Source organism: Euwallacea fornicatus, unplaced genomic scaffold (genome assembly GCF_040115645.1).
Source record: "Euwallacea fornicatus isolate EFF26 unplaced genomic scaffold, ASM4011564v1 scaffold_68, whole genome shotgun sequence".
Lineage (NCBI taxonomy): Eukaryota > Metazoa > Arthropoda > Insecta > Coleoptera > Curculionidae > Euwallacea > Euwallacea fornicatus.
Genome location: NW_027096036.1, coordinates 55,359 through 71,632, shown reverse-complemented (window position 1 = coordinate 71,632; position 16,274 = coordinate 55,359). Strand labels below are relative to the sequence as shown.

The 16,274-nt window shown below is 48.0% G+C and overlaps 41 non-coding genes and 2 pseudogenes across 41 annotated transcripts; all 43 read left to right on the top strand.

Moving 5' to 3' along the window:
- The first annotated feature begins 711 nt into the window (after window positions 1-711).
- LOC136349881 (5S ribosomal RNA) lies at window positions 712-829 on the top strand. The gene has a single exon (XR_010733961.1). It is a non-coding gene; the product is annotated as a 5S ribosomal RNA (ribosomal RNA).
- A 59-nt stretch (window positions 830-888) lies between these two features.
- Window positions 889-1,006, top strand: LOC136349877 (5S ribosomal RNA). The gene has a single exon (XR_010733957.1). It is a non-coding gene; the product is annotated as a 5S ribosomal RNA (ribosomal RNA).
- A 60-nt stretch (window positions 1,007-1,066) lies between these two features.
- Window positions 1,067-1,184, top strand: LOC136349876 (5S ribosomal RNA). Its single transcript, XR_010733956.1, has one exon. It is a non-coding gene; the product is annotated as a 5S ribosomal RNA (ribosomal RNA).
- Window positions 1,185-1,243: 59 nt separating this feature from the next.
- On the top strand, window positions 1,244-1,361 carry LOC136349875 (5S ribosomal RNA). Its single transcript, XR_010733955.1, has one exon. It is a non-coding gene; the product is annotated as a 5S ribosomal RNA (ribosomal RNA).
- A 60-nt stretch (window positions 1,362-1,421) lies between these two features.
- On the top strand, window positions 1,422-1,539 carry LOC136349873 (5S ribosomal RNA). Its single transcript, XR_010733953.1, has one exon. It is a non-coding gene; the product is annotated as a 5S ribosomal RNA (ribosomal RNA).
- A 239-nt stretch (window positions 1,540-1,778) lies between these two features.
- LOC136349872 (5S ribosomal RNA) lies at window positions 1,779-1,896 on the top strand. Its single transcript, XR_010733952.1, has one exon. It is a non-coding gene; the product is annotated as a 5S ribosomal RNA (ribosomal RNA).
- Window positions 1,897-2,136: 240 nt separating this feature from the next.
- On the top strand, window positions 2,137-2,254 carry LOC136349871 (5S ribosomal RNA). Its single transcript, XR_010733951.1, has one exon. It is a non-coding gene; the product is annotated as a 5S ribosomal RNA (ribosomal RNA).
- A 598-nt stretch (window positions 2,255-2,852) lies between these two features.
- Window positions 2,853-2,970, top strand: LOC136349870 (5S ribosomal RNA). The gene has a single exon (XR_010733950.1). It is a non-coding gene; the product is annotated as a 5S ribosomal RNA (ribosomal RNA).
- A 779-nt stretch (window positions 2,971-3,749) lies between these two features.
- LOC136349869 (5S ribosomal RNA) lies at window positions 3,750-3,867 on the top strand. Its single transcript, XR_010733949.1, has one exon. It is a non-coding gene; the product is annotated as a 5S ribosomal RNA (ribosomal RNA).
- Window positions 3,868-3,926: 59 nt separating this feature from the next.
- Window positions 3,927-4,046, top strand: LOC136349908 (5S ribosomal RNA; annotated as a pseudogene).
- A 238-nt stretch (window positions 4,047-4,284) lies between these two features.
- Window positions 4,285-4,402, top strand: LOC136349867 (5S ribosomal RNA). Its single transcript, XR_010733948.1, has one exon. It is a non-coding gene; the product is annotated as a 5S ribosomal RNA (ribosomal RNA).
- Window positions 4,403-5,177: 775 nt separating this feature from the next.
- Window positions 5,178-5,295, top strand: LOC136349866 (5S ribosomal RNA). Its single transcript, XR_010733947.1, has one exon. It is a non-coding gene; the product is annotated as a 5S ribosomal RNA (ribosomal RNA).
- Window positions 5,296-5,356: 61 nt separating this feature from the next.
- Window positions 5,357-5,474, top strand: LOC136349865 (5S ribosomal RNA). Its single transcript, XR_010733946.1, has one exon. It is a non-coding gene; the product is annotated as a 5S ribosomal RNA (ribosomal RNA).
- Window positions 5,475-6,787: 1,313 nt separating this feature from the next.
- Window positions 6,788-6,905, top strand: LOC136349864 (5S ribosomal RNA). Its single transcript, XR_010733945.1, has one exon. It is a non-coding gene; the product is annotated as a 5S ribosomal RNA (ribosomal RNA).
- A 59-nt stretch (window positions 6,906-6,964) lies between these two features.
- Window positions 6,965-7,082, top strand: LOC136349863 (5S ribosomal RNA). Its single transcript, XR_010733944.1, has one exon. It is a non-coding gene; the product is annotated as a 5S ribosomal RNA (ribosomal RNA).
- Window positions 7,083-7,142: 60 nt separating this feature from the next.
- On the top strand, window positions 7,143-7,260 carry LOC136349861 (5S ribosomal RNA). Its single transcript, XR_010733942.1, has one exon. It is a non-coding gene; the product is annotated as a 5S ribosomal RNA (ribosomal RNA).
- Window positions 7,261-7,319: 59 nt separating this feature from the next.
- LOC136349860 (5S ribosomal RNA) lies at window positions 7,320-7,437 on the top strand. Its single transcript, XR_010733941.1, has one exon. It is a non-coding gene; the product is annotated as a 5S ribosomal RNA (ribosomal RNA).
- Window positions 7,438-7,497: 60 nt separating this feature from the next.
- Window positions 7,498-7,615, top strand: LOC136349859 (5S ribosomal RNA). The gene has a single exon (XR_010733940.1). It is a non-coding gene; the product is annotated as a 5S ribosomal RNA (ribosomal RNA).
- Window positions 7,616-7,675: 60 nt separating this feature from the next.
- On the top strand, window positions 7,676-7,793 carry LOC136349858 (5S ribosomal RNA). Its single transcript, XR_010733939.1, has one exon. It is a non-coding gene; the product is annotated as a 5S ribosomal RNA (ribosomal RNA).
- Window positions 7,794-8,032: 239 nt separating this feature from the next.
- LOC136349857 (5S ribosomal RNA) lies at window positions 8,033-8,150 on the top strand. Its single transcript, XR_010733938.1, has one exon. It is a non-coding gene; the product is annotated as a 5S ribosomal RNA (ribosomal RNA).
- A 240-nt stretch (window positions 8,151-8,390) lies between these two features.
- Window positions 8,391-8,508, top strand: LOC136349856 (5S ribosomal RNA). Its single transcript, XR_010733937.1, has one exon. It is a non-coding gene; the product is annotated as a 5S ribosomal RNA (ribosomal RNA).
- A 598-nt stretch (window positions 8,509-9,106) lies between these two features.
- Window positions 9,107-9,224, top strand: LOC136349855 (5S ribosomal RNA). The gene has a single exon (XR_010733936.1). It is a non-coding gene; the product is annotated as a 5S ribosomal RNA (ribosomal RNA).
- A 779-nt stretch (window positions 9,225-10,003) lies between these two features.
- Window positions 10,004-10,121, top strand: LOC136349854 (5S ribosomal RNA). The gene has a single exon (XR_010733935.1). It is a non-coding gene; the product is annotated as a 5S ribosomal RNA (ribosomal RNA).
- Window positions 10,122-10,180: 59 nt separating this feature from the next.
- On the top strand, window positions 10,181-10,298 carry LOC136349853 (5S ribosomal RNA). Its single transcript, XR_010733934.1, has one exon. It is a non-coding gene; the product is annotated as a 5S ribosomal RNA (ribosomal RNA).
- Window positions 10,299-10,358: 60 nt separating this feature from the next.
- Window positions 10,359-10,476, top strand: LOC136349851 (5S ribosomal RNA). The gene has a single exon (XR_010733933.1). It is a non-coding gene; the product is annotated as a 5S ribosomal RNA (ribosomal RNA).
- A 59-nt stretch (window positions 10,477-10,535) lies between these two features.
- Window positions 10,536-10,653, top strand: LOC136349849 (5S ribosomal RNA). The gene has a single exon (XR_010733931.1). It is a non-coding gene; the product is annotated as a 5S ribosomal RNA (ribosomal RNA).
- Window positions 10,654-10,713: 60 nt separating this feature from the next.
- On the top strand, window positions 10,714-10,831 carry LOC136349848 (5S ribosomal RNA). The gene has a single exon (XR_010733930.1). It is a non-coding gene; the product is annotated as a 5S ribosomal RNA (ribosomal RNA).
- Window positions 10,832-11,069: 238 nt separating this feature from the next.
- Window positions 11,070-11,187, top strand: LOC136349847 (5S ribosomal RNA). The gene has a single exon (XR_010733929.1). It is a non-coding gene; the product is annotated as a 5S ribosomal RNA (ribosomal RNA).
- A 239-nt stretch (window positions 11,188-11,426) lies between these two features.
- On the top strand, window positions 11,427-11,544 carry LOC136349846 (5S ribosomal RNA). The gene has a single exon (XR_010733928.1). It is a non-coding gene; the product is annotated as a 5S ribosomal RNA (ribosomal RNA).
- Window positions 11,545-11,784: 240 nt separating this feature from the next.
- On the top strand, window positions 11,785-11,902 carry LOC136349845 (5S ribosomal RNA). Its single transcript, XR_010733927.1, has one exon. It is a non-coding gene; the product is annotated as a 5S ribosomal RNA (ribosomal RNA).
- A 60-nt stretch (window positions 11,903-11,962) lies between these two features.
- On the top strand, window positions 11,963-12,080 carry LOC136349844 (5S ribosomal RNA). Its single transcript, XR_010733926.1, has one exon. It is a non-coding gene; the product is annotated as a 5S ribosomal RNA (ribosomal RNA).
- Window positions 12,081-12,498: 418 nt separating this feature from the next.
- Window positions 12,499-12,618, top strand: LOC136349911 (5S ribosomal RNA; annotated as a pseudogene).
- Window positions 12,619-13,215: 597 nt separating this feature from the next.
- LOC136349843 (5S ribosomal RNA) lies at window positions 13,216-13,333 on the top strand. Its single transcript, XR_010733925.1, has one exon. It is a non-coding gene; the product is annotated as a 5S ribosomal RNA (ribosomal RNA).
- A 59-nt stretch (window positions 13,334-13,392) lies between these two features.
- LOC136349842 (5S ribosomal RNA) lies at window positions 13,393-13,510 on the top strand. The gene has a single exon (XR_010733924.1). It is a non-coding gene; the product is annotated as a 5S ribosomal RNA (ribosomal RNA).
- A 60-nt stretch (window positions 13,511-13,570) lies between these two features.
- Window positions 13,571-13,688, top strand: LOC136349841 (5S ribosomal RNA). Its single transcript, XR_010733923.1, has one exon. It is a non-coding gene; the product is annotated as a 5S ribosomal RNA (ribosomal RNA).
- Window positions 13,689-13,926: 238 nt separating this feature from the next.
- On the top strand, window positions 13,927-14,044 carry LOC136349840 (5S ribosomal RNA). Its single transcript, XR_010733922.1, has one exon. It is a non-coding gene; the product is annotated as a 5S ribosomal RNA (ribosomal RNA).
- Window positions 14,045-14,283: 239 nt separating this feature from the next.
- Window positions 14,284-14,401, top strand: LOC136349838 (5S ribosomal RNA). The gene has a single exon (XR_010733920.1). It is a non-coding gene; the product is annotated as a 5S ribosomal RNA (ribosomal RNA).
- A 60-nt stretch (window positions 14,402-14,461) lies between these two features.
- On the top strand, window positions 14,462-14,579 carry LOC136349837 (5S ribosomal RNA). Its single transcript, XR_010733919.1, has one exon. It is a non-coding gene; the product is annotated as a 5S ribosomal RNA (ribosomal RNA).
- Window positions 14,580-14,638: 59 nt separating this feature from the next.
- On the top strand, window positions 14,639-14,756 carry LOC136349835 (5S ribosomal RNA). The gene has a single exon (XR_010733918.1). It is a non-coding gene; the product is annotated as a 5S ribosomal RNA (ribosomal RNA).
- Window positions 14,757-14,816: 60 nt separating this feature from the next.
- On the top strand, window positions 14,817-14,934 carry LOC136349834 (5S ribosomal RNA). The gene has a single exon (XR_010733917.1). It is a non-coding gene; the product is annotated as a 5S ribosomal RNA (ribosomal RNA).
- Window positions 14,935-15,172: 238 nt separating this feature from the next.
- Window positions 15,173-15,290, top strand: LOC136349833 (5S ribosomal RNA). The gene has a single exon (XR_010733916.1). It is a non-coding gene; the product is annotated as a 5S ribosomal RNA (ribosomal RNA).
- Window positions 15,291-15,529: 239 nt separating this feature from the next.
- LOC136349832 (5S ribosomal RNA) lies at window positions 15,530-15,647 on the top strand. Its single transcript, XR_010733915.1, has one exon. It is a non-coding gene; the product is annotated as a 5S ribosomal RNA (ribosomal RNA).
- A 240-nt stretch (window positions 15,648-15,887) lies between these two features.
- Window positions 15,888-16,005, top strand: LOC136349831 (5S ribosomal RNA). The gene has a single exon (XR_010733914.1). It is a non-coding gene; the product is annotated as a 5S ribosomal RNA (ribosomal RNA).
- Window positions 16,006-16,274: the final 269 nt, after the last annotated feature.

Genomic DNA, 16,274 nt, shown 5'->3' with positions numbered 1-16,274 from the left:
CTGCCATACCACGTTGGTCTACCGGTGCCCGTCCGATCACCGAAGTCAAGCGAGGTCGGACGTGATGTTAGTATCTGGATGATTGACCGCCTGGAAACACCACGTGCAGTTGCTTTTTTTTAAACTCTGCAGGTAACTTCTGTTTATTATCGGCCCATGATACAGTTATTACCAAGCAACTGCCATACCACGTTGGTCTACCGGTGCCCGTCCGATCACCGAAGTCAAGCGAGGTCGGACGTGATGTTAGTATCTGGATGATTGACCGCCTGGAAACAACACGTGCAGTTGCTTTTTTTTAAACTCTGCAGGTAACTTCTGTTTTTTATCGCTCCATGATACATATTAAACCAAGCAACTGCCATACCACGTTGGTCTACCGGTGCCCGTCCGATCACCGAAGTCAAGCGAGGTCGGACGTGATGTTAGTATCTGGATGATTGACCGCCTGGAAACACCACGTGCAGTTGCTTTTTTTTAAACTCTGCAGGTAACTTCTGTTTTTTATCGCTCCATGATACATATTAAACCAAGCAACTGCCATACCACGTTGGTCTACCGGTACCCGTCCGATCACCGAAGTCAAGCGAGGTCGGACGTGATGTTAGTATCTGGATGATTGACCGCCTGGAAACAACACGTGCAGTTGCTTTTTTTTAAACTCTGCAGGTAACTTCTGTTTTTTATCGCTCCATGATACATATTAAACCAAGCAACTGCCATACCACGTTGGTCTACCGGTTCCCGTCCGATCACCGAAGTCAAGCGACGTCGGGCGTGGTGAGTACCTGGATGGGTGACCGCCTGGGAACACCACGTGCAGTTGCTTTTTTTTAAGTCTTCAAGTAACTTCTGGTTTTTTATCGGCCCATGATACACTTATTACCAAGCAACTGCCATACCACGTTGGTCTACCGGTTCCCGTCCGATCACCGAAGTCAAGCGACGTCGGGCGTGGTTAGTACCTGGATGGGTGACCGCCTGGGAACACCACGTGCAGTTGCTTTTTTTTTAAACTCTGCAAGTAACTTCTGTTTTTTATCGCTACATGATACATATTCAACCAAGCAACTGCCATACCACGTTGGTCTACCGGTTCCCGTCCGATCACCGAAGTCAAGCGACGTCGGGCGTGGTTAGTACCTGGATGGGTGACCGCCTGGGAACACCACGTGCAGTTGCTTTTTTTTAAGTCTTCAAGTAACTTCTGGTTTTTTATCGGCCCATGATACACTTATTACCAAGCAACTGCCATACCACGTTGGTCTACCGGTTCCCGTCCGATCACCGAAGTCAAGCGACGTCGGGCGTGGTTAGTACCTGGATGGGTGACCGCCTGGGAACACCACGTGCAGTTGCTTTTTTTTTAAACTCTGCAAGTAACTTCTGTTTTTTATCGCTACATGATACATATTCAACCAAGCAACTGCCATACCACGTTGGTCTACCGGTTCCCGTCCGATCACCGAAGTCAAGCGACGTCGGGCGTGGTTAGTACCTGGATGGGTGACCGCCTGGGAACACCACGTGCAGTTGCTTTTTTTTTAAACTCTGCAGGTAACTTCTGTTTTTTATCGCTACATGATACATATTAAACCAAGCAACTGCCATACCACGTTGGTCTACCGGTGCCCGTCCGATCACCGAAGTCAAGCGAGGTCGGACGTGATGTTAGTATCTGGATGATTGACCGCCTGGAAACAACACGTGCAGTTGCTTTTTTTTAAACTCTGCAGGTAACTTCTGTTTTTTATCGCTCCATGATACATATTAAACCAAGCAACTGCCATACCACGTTGGTCTACCGGTTCCCGTCCGATCACCGAAGTCAAGCGACGTCGGGCGTGGTTAGTACCTGGATGGGTGACCGCCTGGGAACACCACGTGCAGTTGCTTTTTTTTTAAACTCTGCAGGTAACTTCTGTTTTTTATCGCTACATGATACATATTAAACCAAGCAACTGCCATACCACGTTGGTCTACCGGTGCCCGGCCGATCACCGAAGTCAAGCGAGGTCGGACGTGATGTTAGTATCTGGATGATTGACCGCCTGGAAACACCACGTGCAGTTGCTTTTTTTTTACGTCTTCAAGTAACTTCTGGTTTTTTATCGGCCCATGATACACTTATTACCAAGCAACTGCCATACCACGTTGGTCTACCGGTTCCCGTCCGATCACCGAAGTCAAGCGACGTCGGGCGTGGTTAGTACCTGGATGGGTGACCGCCTGGGAACACCACGTGCAGTTGCTTTTTTTTTAAACTCTGCAGGTAACTTCTGGTTTTTATCGCTACATGATACATATTAAACCAAGCAACTGCCATACCACGTTGGTCTACCGGTGCCCGTCCGATCACCGAAGTCAAGCGAGGTCGGACGTGATGTTAGTATCTGGATGATTGACCGCCTGGAAACACCACGTGCAGTTGCTTTTTTTTTAAACTCTGCAGGTAACTTCTGTTTTTTATCGCTACATGATACATATTAAACCAAGCAACTGCCATACCACGTTGGTCTACCGGTGCCCGTCCGATCACCGAAGTCAAGCGAGGTCGGACGTGATGTTAGTATCTGGATGATTGACCGCCTGGAAACACCACGTGCAGTTGCTTTTTTTTAAACTCTGCAGGTAACTTCTGTTTTTTATCGCTCCATGATACATATTAAACCAAGCAACTGCCATACCACGTTGGTCTACCGGTACCCGTCCGATCACCGAAGTCAAGCGAGGTCGGACGTGATGTTAGTATCTGGATGATTGACCGCCTGGAAACAACACGTGCAGTTGCTTTTTTTTAAACTCTGCAGGTAACTTCTGTTTTTTATCGCTCCATGATACATATTAAACCAAGCAACTGCCATACCACGTTGGTCTACCGGTTCCCGTCCGATCACCGAAGTCAAGCGACGTCGGGCGTGGTTAGTACCTGGATGGGTGACCGCCTGGGAACACCACGTGCAGTTGCTTTTTTTTTAAACTCTGCAGGTAACTTCTGTTTTTTATCGCTACATGATACATATTAAACCAAGCAACTGCCATACCACGTTGGTCTACCGGTGCCCGGCCGATCACCGAAGTCAAGCGAGGTCGGACGTGATGTTAGTATCTGGATGATTGACCGCCTGGAAACACCACGTGCAGTTGCTTTTTTTTTAAACTCTGCAGGTAACTTCTGTTTTTTATCGCTCCATGATACATATTAAACCAAGCAACTGCCATACCACGTTGGTCTACCGGTGCCCGTCCGATCACCGAAGTCAAGCGAGGTCGGACGTGATGTTAGTATCTGGATGATTGACCGCCTGGAAACACCACGTGCAGTTGCTTTTTTTTTAAACTCTGCAGGTAACTTCTGTTTTTTATCGCTACATGATACATATTAAACCAAGCAACTGCCATACCACGTTGGTCTACCGGTGCCCGTCCGATCACCGAAGTCAAGCGAGGTCGGACGTGATGTTAGTATCTGGATGATTGACCGCCTGGAAACACCACGTGCAGTTGCTTTTTTTTAAACTCTGCAGGTAACTTCTGTTTTTTATCGCTACATGATACATATTAAACCAAGCAACTGCCATACCACGTTGGTCTACCGGTGCCCGTCCGATCACCGAAGTCAAGCGAGGTCGGACGTGATGTTAGTATCTGGATGATTGACCGCCTGGAAACACCACGTGCAGTTGCTTTTTTTTTACGTCTTCAAGTAACTTCTGGTTTTTTATCGGCCCATGATACACTTATTACCAAGCAACTGCCATACCACGTTGGTCTACCGGTTCCCGTCCGATCACCGAAGTCAAGCGACGTCGGGCGTGGTTAGTACCTGGATGGGTGACCGCCTGGGAACACCACGTGCAGTTGCTTTTTTTTAAGTCTTCAAGTAACTTCTGGTTTTTTATCGGCCCATGATACACTTATTACCAAGCAACTGCCATACCACGTTGGTCTACCGGTTCCCGTCCGATCACCGAAGTCAAGCGAGGTCGGACGTGATGTTAGTATCTGGATGATTGACCGCCTGGAAACACCACGTGCAGTTGCTTTTTTTTAAACTCTGCAGGTAACTTCTGTTTTTTATCGCTACATGATACATATTAAACCAAGCAACTGCCATACCACGTTGGTCTACCGGTGCCCGTCCGATCACCGAAGTCATGCGAGGTCGGACGTGATGTTAGTATCTGGATGATTGACCGCCTGGAAACACCACGTGCAGTTGCTTTTTTTTAAACTCTGCAGGTAACTTCTGTTTTTTATCGCTCCATGATACATATTAAACCAAGCAACTGCCATACCACGTTGGTCTACCGGTTCCCGTCCGATCACCGAAGTCAAGCGACGTCGGGCGTGGTTAGTACCTGGATGGGTGACCGCCTGGGAACACCACGTGCAGTTGCTTTTTTTTAAGTCTTCAAGTAACTTCTGGTTTTTTATCGGCCCATGATACACTTATTACCAAGCAACTGCCATACCACGTTGGTCTACCGGTGCCCGGCCGATCACCGAAGTCAAGCGAGGTCGGACGTGATGTTAGTATCTGGATGATTGACCGCCTGGAAACACCACGTGCAGTTGCTTCTTTTTAAACTCTGCAGGTAACTTCTGTTTTTTATCGCTCCATGATACATATTAAACCAAGCAACTGCCATACCACGTTGGTCTACCGGTGCCCGTCCGATCACCGAAGTCAAGCGAGGTCGGACGTGATGTTAGTATCTGGATGATTGACCGCCTGGAAACACCACGTGCAGTTGCTTCTTTTTAAACTCTGCAGGTAACTTCTGTTTTTTATCGCTCCATGATACATATTAAACCAAGCAACTGCCATACCACGTTGGTCTACAGGTGCCCGGCCGATCACCGAAGTCAAGCGAGGTCGGACGTGATGTTAGTATCTGGATGATTGACCGCCTGGAAACACCACGTGCAGTTGCTTTTTTTTAAGTCTTCAAGTAACTTCTGGTTTTTTATCGGCCCATGATACACTTATTACCAAGCAACTGCCATACCACGTTGGTCTACCGGTGCCCGGCCGATCACCGAAGTCAAGCGAGGTCGGACGTGATGTTAGTATCTGGATGATTGACCGCCTGGAAACACCACGTGCAGTTGCTTCTTTTTAAACTCTGCAGGTAACTTCTGTTTTTTATCGCTCCATGATACATATTAAACCAAGCAACTGCCATACCACGTTGGTCTACCGGTTCCCGTCCGATCACCGAAGTCAAGCGACGTCGGGCGTGGTTAGTACCTGGATGGGTGACCGCCTGGGAACACCACGTGCAGTTGCTTTTTTTTTTAAACTCTGCAGGTAACTTCTGTTTTTTATCGCTACATGATACATATTAAACCAAGCAACTGCCATACCACGTTGGTCTACCGGTTCCCGTCCGATCACCGAAGTCAAGCGACGTCGGGCGTGGTTAGTACCTGGATGGGTGACCGCCTGGGAACACCACGTGCAGTTGCTTTTTTTTTAAACTCTGCAGGTAACTTCTGTTTTTTATCGCTCCATGATACATATTAAACCAAGCAACTGCCATACCACGTTGGTCTACCGGTGCCCGTCCGATCACCGAAGTCAAGCGAGGTCGGACGTGATGTTAGTATCTGGATGATTGACCGCCTGGAAACACCACGTGCAGTTGCTTTTTTTTAAACTCTGCAGGTAACTTCTGTTTATTATCGGCCCATGATACAGTTATTACCAAGCAACTGCCATACCACGTTGGTCTACCGGTGCCCGGCCGATCACCGAAGTCAAGCGAGGTCGGACGTGATGTTAGTATCTGGATGATTGACCGCCTGGAAACACCACGTGCAGTTGCTTCTTTTTAAACTCTGCAGGTAACTTCTGTTTTTTATCGCTCCATGATACATATTAAACCAAGCAACTGCCATACCACGTTGGTCTACCGGTGCCCGTCCGATCACCGAAGTCAAGCGAGGTCGGACGTGATGTTAGTATCTGGATGATTGACCGCCTGGAAACAACACGTGCAGTTGCTTTTTTTTAAACTCTGCAGGTAACTTCTGTTTTTTATCGCTCCATGATACATATTAAACCAAGCAACTGCCATACCACGTTGGTCTACCGGTGCCCGTCCGATCACCGAAGTCAAGCGAGGTCGGACGTGATGTTAGTATCTGGATGATTGACCGCCTGGAAACACCACGTGCAGTTGCTTTTTTTTAAACTCTGCAGGTAACTTCTGTTTATTATCGGCCCATGATACAGTTATTACCAAGCAACTGCCATACCACGTTGGTCTACCGGTGCCCGTCCGATCACCGAAGTCAAGCGAGGTCGGACGTGATGTTAGTATCTGGATGATTGACCGCCTGGAAACAACACGTGCAGTTGCTTTTTTTTAAACTCTGCAGGTAACTTCTGTTTTTTATCGCTCCATGATACATATTAAACCAAGCAACTGCCATACCACGTTGGTCTACCGGTGCCCGTCCGATCACCGAAGTCAAGCGAGGTCGGACGTGATGTTAGTATCTGGATGATTGACCGCCTGGAAACACCACGTGCAGTTGCTTTTTTTTAAACTCTGCAGGTAACTTCTGTTTTTTATCGCTCCATGATACATATTAAACCAAGCAACTGCCATACCACGTTGGTCTACCGGTACCCGTCCGATCACCGAAGTCAAGCGAGGTCGGACGTGATGTTAGTATCTGGATGATTGACCGCCTGGAAACAACACGTGCAGTTGCTTTTTTTTAAACTCTGCAGGTAACTTCTGTTTTTTATCGCTCCATGATACATATTAAACCAAGCAACTGCCATACCACGTTGGTCTACCGGTTCCCGTCCGATCACCGAAGTCAAGCGACGTCGGGCGTGGTTAGTACCTGGATGGGTGACCGCCTGGGAACACCACGTGCAGTTGCTTTTTTTTAAGTCTTCAAGTAACTTCTGGTTTTTTATCGGCCCATGATACACTTATTACCAAGCAACTGCCATACCACGTTGGTCTACCGGTTCCCGTCCGATCACCGAAGTCAAGCGACGTCGGGCGTGGTTAGTACCTGGATGGGTGACCGCCTGGGAACACCACGTGCAGTTGCTTTTTTTTTAAACTCTGCAAGTAACTTCTGTTTTTTATCGCTACATGATACATATTCAACCAAGCAACTGCCATACCACGTTGGTCTACCGGTTCCCGTCCGATCACCGAAGTCAAGCGACGTCGGGCGTGGTTAGTACCTGGATGGGTGACCGCCTGGGAACACCACGTGCAGTTGCTTTTTTTTAAGTCTTCAAGTAACTTCTGGTTTTTTATCGGCCCATGATACACTTATTACCAAGCAACTGCCATACCACGTTGGTCTACCGGTTCCCGTCCGATCACCGAAGTCAAGCGACGTCGGGCGTGGTTAGTACCTGGATGGGTGACCGCCTGGGAACACCACGTGCAGTTGCTTTTTTTTTAAACTCTGCAAGTAACTTCTGTTTTTTATCGCTACATGATACATATTCAACCAAGCAACTGCCATACCACGTTGGTCTACCGGTTCCCGTCCGATCACCGAAGTCAAGCGACGTCGGGCGTGGTTAGTACCTGGATGGGTGACCGCCTGGGAACACCACGTGCAGTTGCTTTTTTTTTAAACTCTGCAGGTAACTTCTGTTTTTTATCGCTACATGATACATATTAAACCAAGCAACTGCCATACCACGTTGGTCTACCGGTTCCCGTCCGATCACCGAAGTCAAGCGACGTCGGGCGTGGTTAGTACCTGGATGGGTGACCGCCTGGGAACACCACGTGCAGTTGCTTTTTTTTTAAACTCTGCAGGTAACTTCTGTTTTTTATCGCTACATGATACATATTAAACCAAGCAACTGCCATACCACGTTGGTCTACCGGTGCCCGTCCGATCACCGAAGTCAAGCGAGGTCGGACGTGATGTTAGTATCTGGATGATTGACCGCCTGGAAACAACACGTGCAGTTGCTTTTTTTTAAACTCTGCAGGTAACTTCTGTTTTTTATCGCTCCATGATACATATTAAACCAAGCAACTGCCATACCACGTTGGTCTACCGGTTCCCGTCCGATCACCGAAGTCAAGCGACGTCGGGCGTGGTTAGTACCTGGATGGGTGACCGCCTGGGAACACCACGTGCAGTTGCTTTTTTTTTAAACTCTGCAGGTAACTTCTGTTTTTTATCGCTACATGATACATATTAAACCAAGCAACTGCCATACCACGTTGGTCTACCGGTGCCCGGCCGATCACCGAAGTCAAGCGAGGTCGGACGTGATGTTAGTATCTGGATGATTGACCGCCTGGAAACACCACGTGCAGTTGCTTTTTTTTTACGTCTTCAAGTAACTTCTGGTTTTTTATCGGCCCATGATACACTTATTACCAAGCAACTGCCATACCACGTTGGTCTACCGGTTCCCGTCCGATCACCGAAGTCAAGCGACGTCGGGCGTGGTTAGTACCTGGATGGGTGACCGCCTGGGAACACCACGTGCAGTTGCTTTTTTTTTAAACTCTGCAGGTAACTTCTGGTTTTTATCGCTACATGATACATATTAAACCAAGCAACTGCCATACCACGTTGGTCTACCGGTGCCCGTCCGATCACCGAAGTCAAGCGAGGTCGGACGTGATGTTAGTATCTGGATGATTGACCGCCTGGAAACACCACGTGCAGTTGCTTTTTTTTTAAACTCTGCAGGTAACTTCTGTTTTTTATCGCTACATGATACATATTAAACCAAGCAACTGCCATACCACGTTGGTCTACCGGTGCCCGTCCGATCACCGAAGTCAAGCGAGGTCGGACGTGATGTTAGTATCTGGATGATTGACCGCCTGGAAACACCACGTGCAGTTGCTTTTTTTTAAACTCTGCAGGTAACTTCTGTTTTTTATCGCTCCATGATACATATTAAACCAAGCAACTGCCATACCACGTTGGTCTACCGGTACCCGTCCGATCACCGAAGTCAAGCGAGGTCGGACGTGATGTTAGTATCTGGATGATTGACCGCCTGGAAACAACACGTGCAGTTGCTTTTTTTTAAACTCTGCAGGTAACTTCTGTTTTTTATCGCTCCATGATACATATTAAACCAAGCAACTGCCATACCACGTTGGTCTACCGGTTCCCGTCCGATCACCGAAGTCAAGCGACGTCGGGCGTGGTTAGTACCTGGATGGGTGACCGCCTGGGAACACCACGTGCAGTTGCTTTTTTTTTAAACTCTGCAGGTAACTTCTGTTTTTTATCGCTACATGATACATATTAAACCAAGCAACTGCCATACCACGTTGGTCTACCGGTGCCCGGCCGATCACCGAAGTCAAGCGAGGTCGGACGTGATGTTAGTATCTGGATGATTGACCGCCTGGAAACACCACGTGCAGTTGCTTTTTTTTTAAACTCTGCAGGTAACTTCTGTTTTTTATCGCTCCATGATACATATTAAACCAAGCAACTGCCATACCACGTTGGTCTACCGGTGCCCGTCCGATCACCGAAGTCAAGCGAGGTCGGACGTGATGTTAGTATCTGGATGATTGACCGCCTGGAAACACCACGTGCAGTTGCTTTTTTTTTAAACTCTGCAGGTAACTTCTGTTTTTTATCGCTACATGATACATATTAAACCAAGCAACTGCCATACCACGTTGGTCTACCGGTGCCCGTCCGATCACCGAAGTCAAGCGAGGTCGGACGTGATGTTAGTATCTGGATGATTGACCGCCTGGAAACACCACGTGCAGTTGCTTTTTTTTAAACTCTGCAGGTAACTTCTGTTTTTTATCGCTACATGATACATATTAAACCAAGCAACTGCCATACCACGTTGGTCTACCGGTGCCCGTCCGATCACCGAAGTCAAGCGAGGTCGGACGTGATGTTAGTATCTGGATGATTGACCGCCTGGAAACACCACGTGCAGTTGCTTTTTTTTTACGTCTTCAAGTAACTTCTGGTTTTTTATCGGCCCATGATACACTTATTACCAAGCAACTGCCATACCACGTTGGTCTACCGGTTCCCGTCCGATCACCGAAGTCAAGCGACGTCGGGCGTGGTTAGTACCTGGATGGGTGACCGCCTGGGAACACCACGTGCAGTTGCTTTTTTTTAAGTCTTCAAGTAACTTCTGGTTTTTTATCGGCCCATGATACACTTATTACCAAGCAACTGCCATACCACGTTGGTCTACCGGTTCCCGTCCGATCACCGAAGTCAAGCGACGTCGGGCGTGGTTAGTACCTGGATGGGTGACCGCCTGGGAACACCACGTGCAGTTGCTTTTTTTTTAAACTCTGCAAGTAACTTCTGTTTTTTATCGCTACATGATACATATTCAACCAAGCAACTGCCATACCACGTTGGTCTACCGGTTCCCGTCCGATCACCGAAGTCAAGCGACGTCGGGCGTGGTTAGTACCTGGATGGGTGACCGCCTGGGAACACCACGTGCAGTTGCTTTTTTTTAAGTCTTCAAGTAACTTCTGGTTTTTTATCGGCCCATGATACACTTATTACCAAGCAACTGCCATACCACGTTGGTCTACCGGTTCCCGTCCGATCACCGAAGTCAAGCGACGTCGGGCGTGGTTAGTACCTGGATGGGTGACCGCCTGGGAACACCACGTGCAGTTGCTTTTTTTTTAAACTCTGCAAGTAACTTCTGTTTTTTATCGCTACATGATACATATTCAACCAAGCAACTGCCATACCACGTTGGTCTACCGGTTCCCGTCCGATCACCGAAGTCAAGCGACGTCGGGCGTGGTTAGTACCTGGATGGGTGACCGCCTGGGAACACCACGTGCAGTTGCTTTTTTTTAAGTCTTCAAGTAACTTCTGGTTTTTTATCGGCCCATGATACACTTATTACCAAGCAACTGCCATACCACGTTGGTCTACCGGTGCCCGTCCGATCACCGAAGTCAAGCGAGGTCGGACGTGATGTTAGTATCTGGATGATTGACCGCCTGGAAACACCACGTGCAGTTGCTTTTTTTTAAACTCTGCAGGTAACTTCTGTTTTTTATCGGCCCATGATACACTTATTACCAAGCAACTGCCATACCACGTTGGTCTACCGGTTCCCGTCCGATCACCGAAGTCAAGCGACGTCGGGCGTGGTTAGTACCTGGATGGGTGACCGCCTGGGAACACCACGTGCAGTTGCTTTTTTTTTAAACTCTGCAGGTAACTTCTGTTTTTTATCGCTACATGATACATATTAAACCAAGCAACTGCCATACCACGTTGGTCTACCGGTGCCCGTCCGATCACCGAAGTCAAGCGAGGTCGGACGTGATGTTAATATCTGGATGATTGACCGCCTGGAAACAACAAGTGCAGTTGCTTTTTTTTAAACTCTGCAGGTAACTTCTGTTTTTTATCGCTCCATGATACATATTAAACCAAGCAACTGCCATACCACGTTGGTCTACCGGTTCCCGTCCGATCACCGAAGTCAAGCGACGTCGGGCGTGGTTAGTACCTGGATGGGTGACCGCCTGGGAACACCACGTGCAGTTGCTTTTTTTTTAAACTCTGCAGGTAACTTCTGTTTTTTATCGCTACATGATACATATTAAACCAAGCAACTGCCATACCACGTTGGTCTACCGGTGCCCGGCCGATCACCGAAGTCAAGCGAGGTCGGACGTGATGTTAGTATCTGGATGATTGACCGCCTGGAAACACCACGTGCAGTTGCTTTTTTTTTAAGTCTTCAAGTAACTTCTGGTTTTTTATCGGCCCATGATACACTTATTACCAAGCAACTGCCATACCACGTTGGTCTACCGGTTCCCGTCCGATCACCGAAGTCAAGCGACGTCGGGCGTGGTTAGTACCTGGATGGGTGACCGCCTGGGAACACCACGTGCAGTTGCTTTTTTTTTAAACTCTGCAGGTAACTTCTGTTTTTTATCGCTACATGATACATATTAAACCAAGCAACTGCCATACCACGTTGGTCTACCGGTTCCCGTCCGATCACCGAAGTCAAGCGACGTCGGGCGTGGTTAGTACCTGGATGGGTGACCGCCTGGGAACACCACGTGCAGTTGCTTTTTTTTTAAACTCTGCAGGTAACTTCTGTTTTTTATCGCTACATGATACATATTAAACCAAGCAACTGCCATACCACGTTGGTCTACCGGTGCCCGTCCGATCACCGAAGTCAAGCGAGGTCGGACGTGATGTTAGTATCTGGATGATTGACCGCCTGGAAACACCACGTGCAGTTGCTTTTTTTTAAACTCTGCAGGTAACTTCTGTTTTTTATCGCTCCATGATACATATTAAACCAAGCAACTGCCATACCACGTTGGTCTACCGGTACCCGTCCGATCACCGAAGTCAAGCGAGGTCGGACGTGATGTTAGTATCTGGATGATTGACCGCCTGGAAACAACACGTGCAGTTGCTTTTTTTTAAACTCTGCAGGTAACTTCTGTTTTTTATCGCTCCATGATACATATTAAACCAAGCAACTGCCATACCACATTGGTCTACCGGTTCCCGTCCGATCACCGAAGTCAAGCGACGTCGGACGTGATGTTAGTATCTGGATGATTGACCGCCTGGAAACACCACGTGCAGTTGCTTTTTTTTTAAACTCTGCAGGTAACTTCTGTTTTTTATCGCTACATGATACATATTAAACCAAGCAACTGCCATACCACGTTGGTCTACCGGTGCCCGTCCGATCACCGAAGTCAAGCGAGGTCGGACGTGATGTTAGTATCTGGATGATTGACCGCCTGGAAACACCACGTGCAGTTGCTTTTTTTTAAACTCTGCAGGTAACTTCTGTTTTTTATCGCTACATGATACATATTAAACCAAGCAACTGCCATACCACGTTGGTCTACCGGTGCCCGTCCGATCACCGAAGTCAAGCGAGGTCGGACGTGATGTTAGTATCTGGATGATTGACCGCCTGGAAACACCACGTGCAGTTGCTTTTTTTTAAACTCTGCAGGTAACTTCTGTTTTTTATCGCTCCATGATACATATTAAACCAAGCAACTGCCATACCACGTTGGTCTACCGGTACCCGTCCGATCACCGAAGTCAAGCGAGGTCGGACGTGATGTTAGTATCTGGATGATTGACCGCCTGGAAACAACACGTGCAGTTGCTTTTTTTTAAACTCTGCAGGTAACTTCTGTTTTTTATCGCTCCATGATACATATTAAACCAAGCAACTGCCATACCACGTTGGTCTACCGGTTCCCGTCCGATCACCGAAGTCAAGCGACGTCGGGCGTGGTTAGTACCTGGATGGGTGACCGCCTGGGAACACCACGTGCAGTTGCTTTTTTTTAAGTCTTCAAGTAACTTCTGGTTTTTTATCGGCCCATGATACACTTATTACCAAGCAACTGCCATACCACGTTGGTCTACCGGTTCCCGTCCGATCACCGAAGTCAAGCGACGTCGGGCGTGGTTAGTACCTGGATGGGTGACCGCCTGGGAACACCACGTGCAGTTGCTTTTTTTTTAAACTCTGCAAGTAACTTCTGTTTTTTATCGCTACATGATACATATTCAACCAAGCAACTGCCATACCACGTTGGTCTACCGGTTCCCGTCCGATCACCGAAGTCAAGCGACGTCGGGCGTGGTTAGTACCTGGATGGGTGACCGCCTGGGAACACCACGTGCAGTTGCTTTTTTTTAAGTCTTCAAGTAACTTCTGGTTTTTTATCGGCCCATGATACACTTATTACCAAGCAACTGCCATACCACGTTGGTCTACCGGTGCCCGTCCGATCACCGAAGTCAAGCGAGGTCGGACGTGATGTTAGTATCTGGATGATTGACCGCCTGGAAACACCACGTGCAGTTGCTTTTTTTTAAACTCTGCAGGTAACTTCTGTTTTTTATCGGCCCATGATACACTTATTACCAAGCAACTGCCATACCACGTTGGTCTACCGGTTCCCGTCCGATCACCGAAGTCAAGCGACGTCGGGCGTGGTTAGTACCTGGATGGGTGACCGCCTGGGAACACCACGTGCAGTTGCTTTTTTTTTAAACTCTGCAGGTAACTTCTGTTTTTTATCGCTACATGATACATATTAAACCAAGCAACTGCCATACCACGTTGGTCTACCGGTGCCCGTCCGATCACCGAAGTCAAGCGAGGTCGGACGTGATGTTAGTATCTGGATGATTGACCGCCTGGAAACAACAAGTGCAGTTGCTTTTTTTTAAACTCTGCAGGTAACTTCTGTTTTTTATCGCTCCATGATACATATTAAACCAAGCAACTGCCATACCACGTTGGTCTACCGGTTCCCGTCCGATCACCGAAGTCAAGCGACGTCGGGCGTGGTTAGTACCTGGATGGGTGACCGCCTGGGAACACCACGTGCAGTTGCTTTTTTTTTAAACTCTGCAAGTAACTTCTGTTTTTTATCGCTACATGATACATATTCAACCAAGCAACTGCCATACCACGTTGGTCTACCGGTTCCCGTCCGATCACCGAAGTCAAGCGACGTCGGGCGTGGTTAGTACCTGGATGGGTGACCGCCTGGGAACACCACGTGCAGTTGCTTTTTTTTAAGTCTTCAAGTAACTTCTGGTTTTTTATCGGCCCATGATACACTTATTACCAAGCAACTGCCATACCACGTTGGTCTACCGGTTCCCGTCCGATCACCGAAGTCAAGCGACGTCGGGCGTGGTTAGTACCTGGATGGGTGACCGCCTGGGAACACCACGTGCAGTTGCTTTTTTTTTAAACTCTGCAAGTAACTTCTGTTTTTTATCGCTACATGATACATATTCAACCAAGCAACTGCCATACCACGTTGGTCTACCGGTTCCCGTCCGATCACCGAAGTCAAGCGACGTCGGGCGTGGTTAGTACCTGGATGGGTGACCGCCTGGGAACACCACGTGCAGTTGCTTTTTTTTAAGTCTTCAAGTAACTTCTGGTTTTTTATCGGCCCATGATACACTTATTACCAAGCAACTGCCATACCACGTTGGTCTACCGGTGCCCGTCCGATCACCGAAGTCAAGCGAGGTCGGACGTGATGTTAGTATCTGGATGATTGACCGCCTGGAAACACCACGTGCAGTTGCTTTTTTTTAAACTCTGCAGGTAACTTCTGTTTTTTATCGGCCCATGATACACTTATTACCAAGCAACTGCCATACCACGTTGGTCTACCGGTTCCCGTCCGATCACCGAAGTCAAGCGACGTCGGGCGTGGTTAGTACCTGGATGGGTGACCGCCTGGGAACACCACGTGCAGTTGCTTTTTTTTTAAACTCTGCAGGTAACTTCTGTTTTTTATCGCTACATGATACATATTAAACCAAGCAACTGCCATACCACGTTGGTCTACCGGTGCCCGTCCGATCACCGAAGTCAAGCGAGGTCGGACGTGATGTTAGTATCTGGATGATTGACCGCCTGGAAACAACAAGTGCAGTTGCTTTTTTTTAAACTCTGCAGGTAACTTCTGTTTTTTATCGCTCCATGATACATATTAAACCAAGCAACTGCCATACCACGTTGGTCTACCGGTTCCCGTCCGATCACCGAAGTCAAGCGACGTCGGGCGTGGTTAGTACCTGGATGGGTGACCGCCTGGGAACACCACGTGCAGTTGCTTTTTTTTTAAACTCTGCAGGTAACTTCTGTTTTTTATCGCTACATGATACATATTAAACCAAGCAACTGCCATACCACGTTGGTCTACCGGTGCCCGGCCGATCACCGAAGTCAAGCGAGGTCGGACGTGATGTTAGTATCTGGATGATTGACCGCCTGGAAACACCACGTGCAGTTGCTTTTTTTTTAAGTCTTCAAGTAACTTCTGGTTTTTTATCGGCCCATGATACACTTATTACCAAGCAACTGCCATACCACGTTGGTCTACCGGTTCCCGTCCGATCACCGAAGTCAAGCGACGTCGGGCGTGGTTAGTACCTGGATGGGTGACCGCCTGGGAACACCACGTGCAGTTGCTTTTTTTTTAAACTCTGCAGGTAACTTCTGTTTTTTATCGCTACATGATACATATTAAACCAAGCAACTGCCATACCACGTTGGTCTACCGGTGCCCGTCCGATCACCGAAGTCAAGCGAGGTCGGACGTGATGTTAGTATCTGGATGATTGACCGCCTGGAAACACCACGTGCAGTTGCTTTTTTTTAAACTCTGCAGGTAACTTCTGTTTTTTATCGCTCCATGATACATATTAAACCAAGCAACTGCCATACCACGTTGGTCTACCGG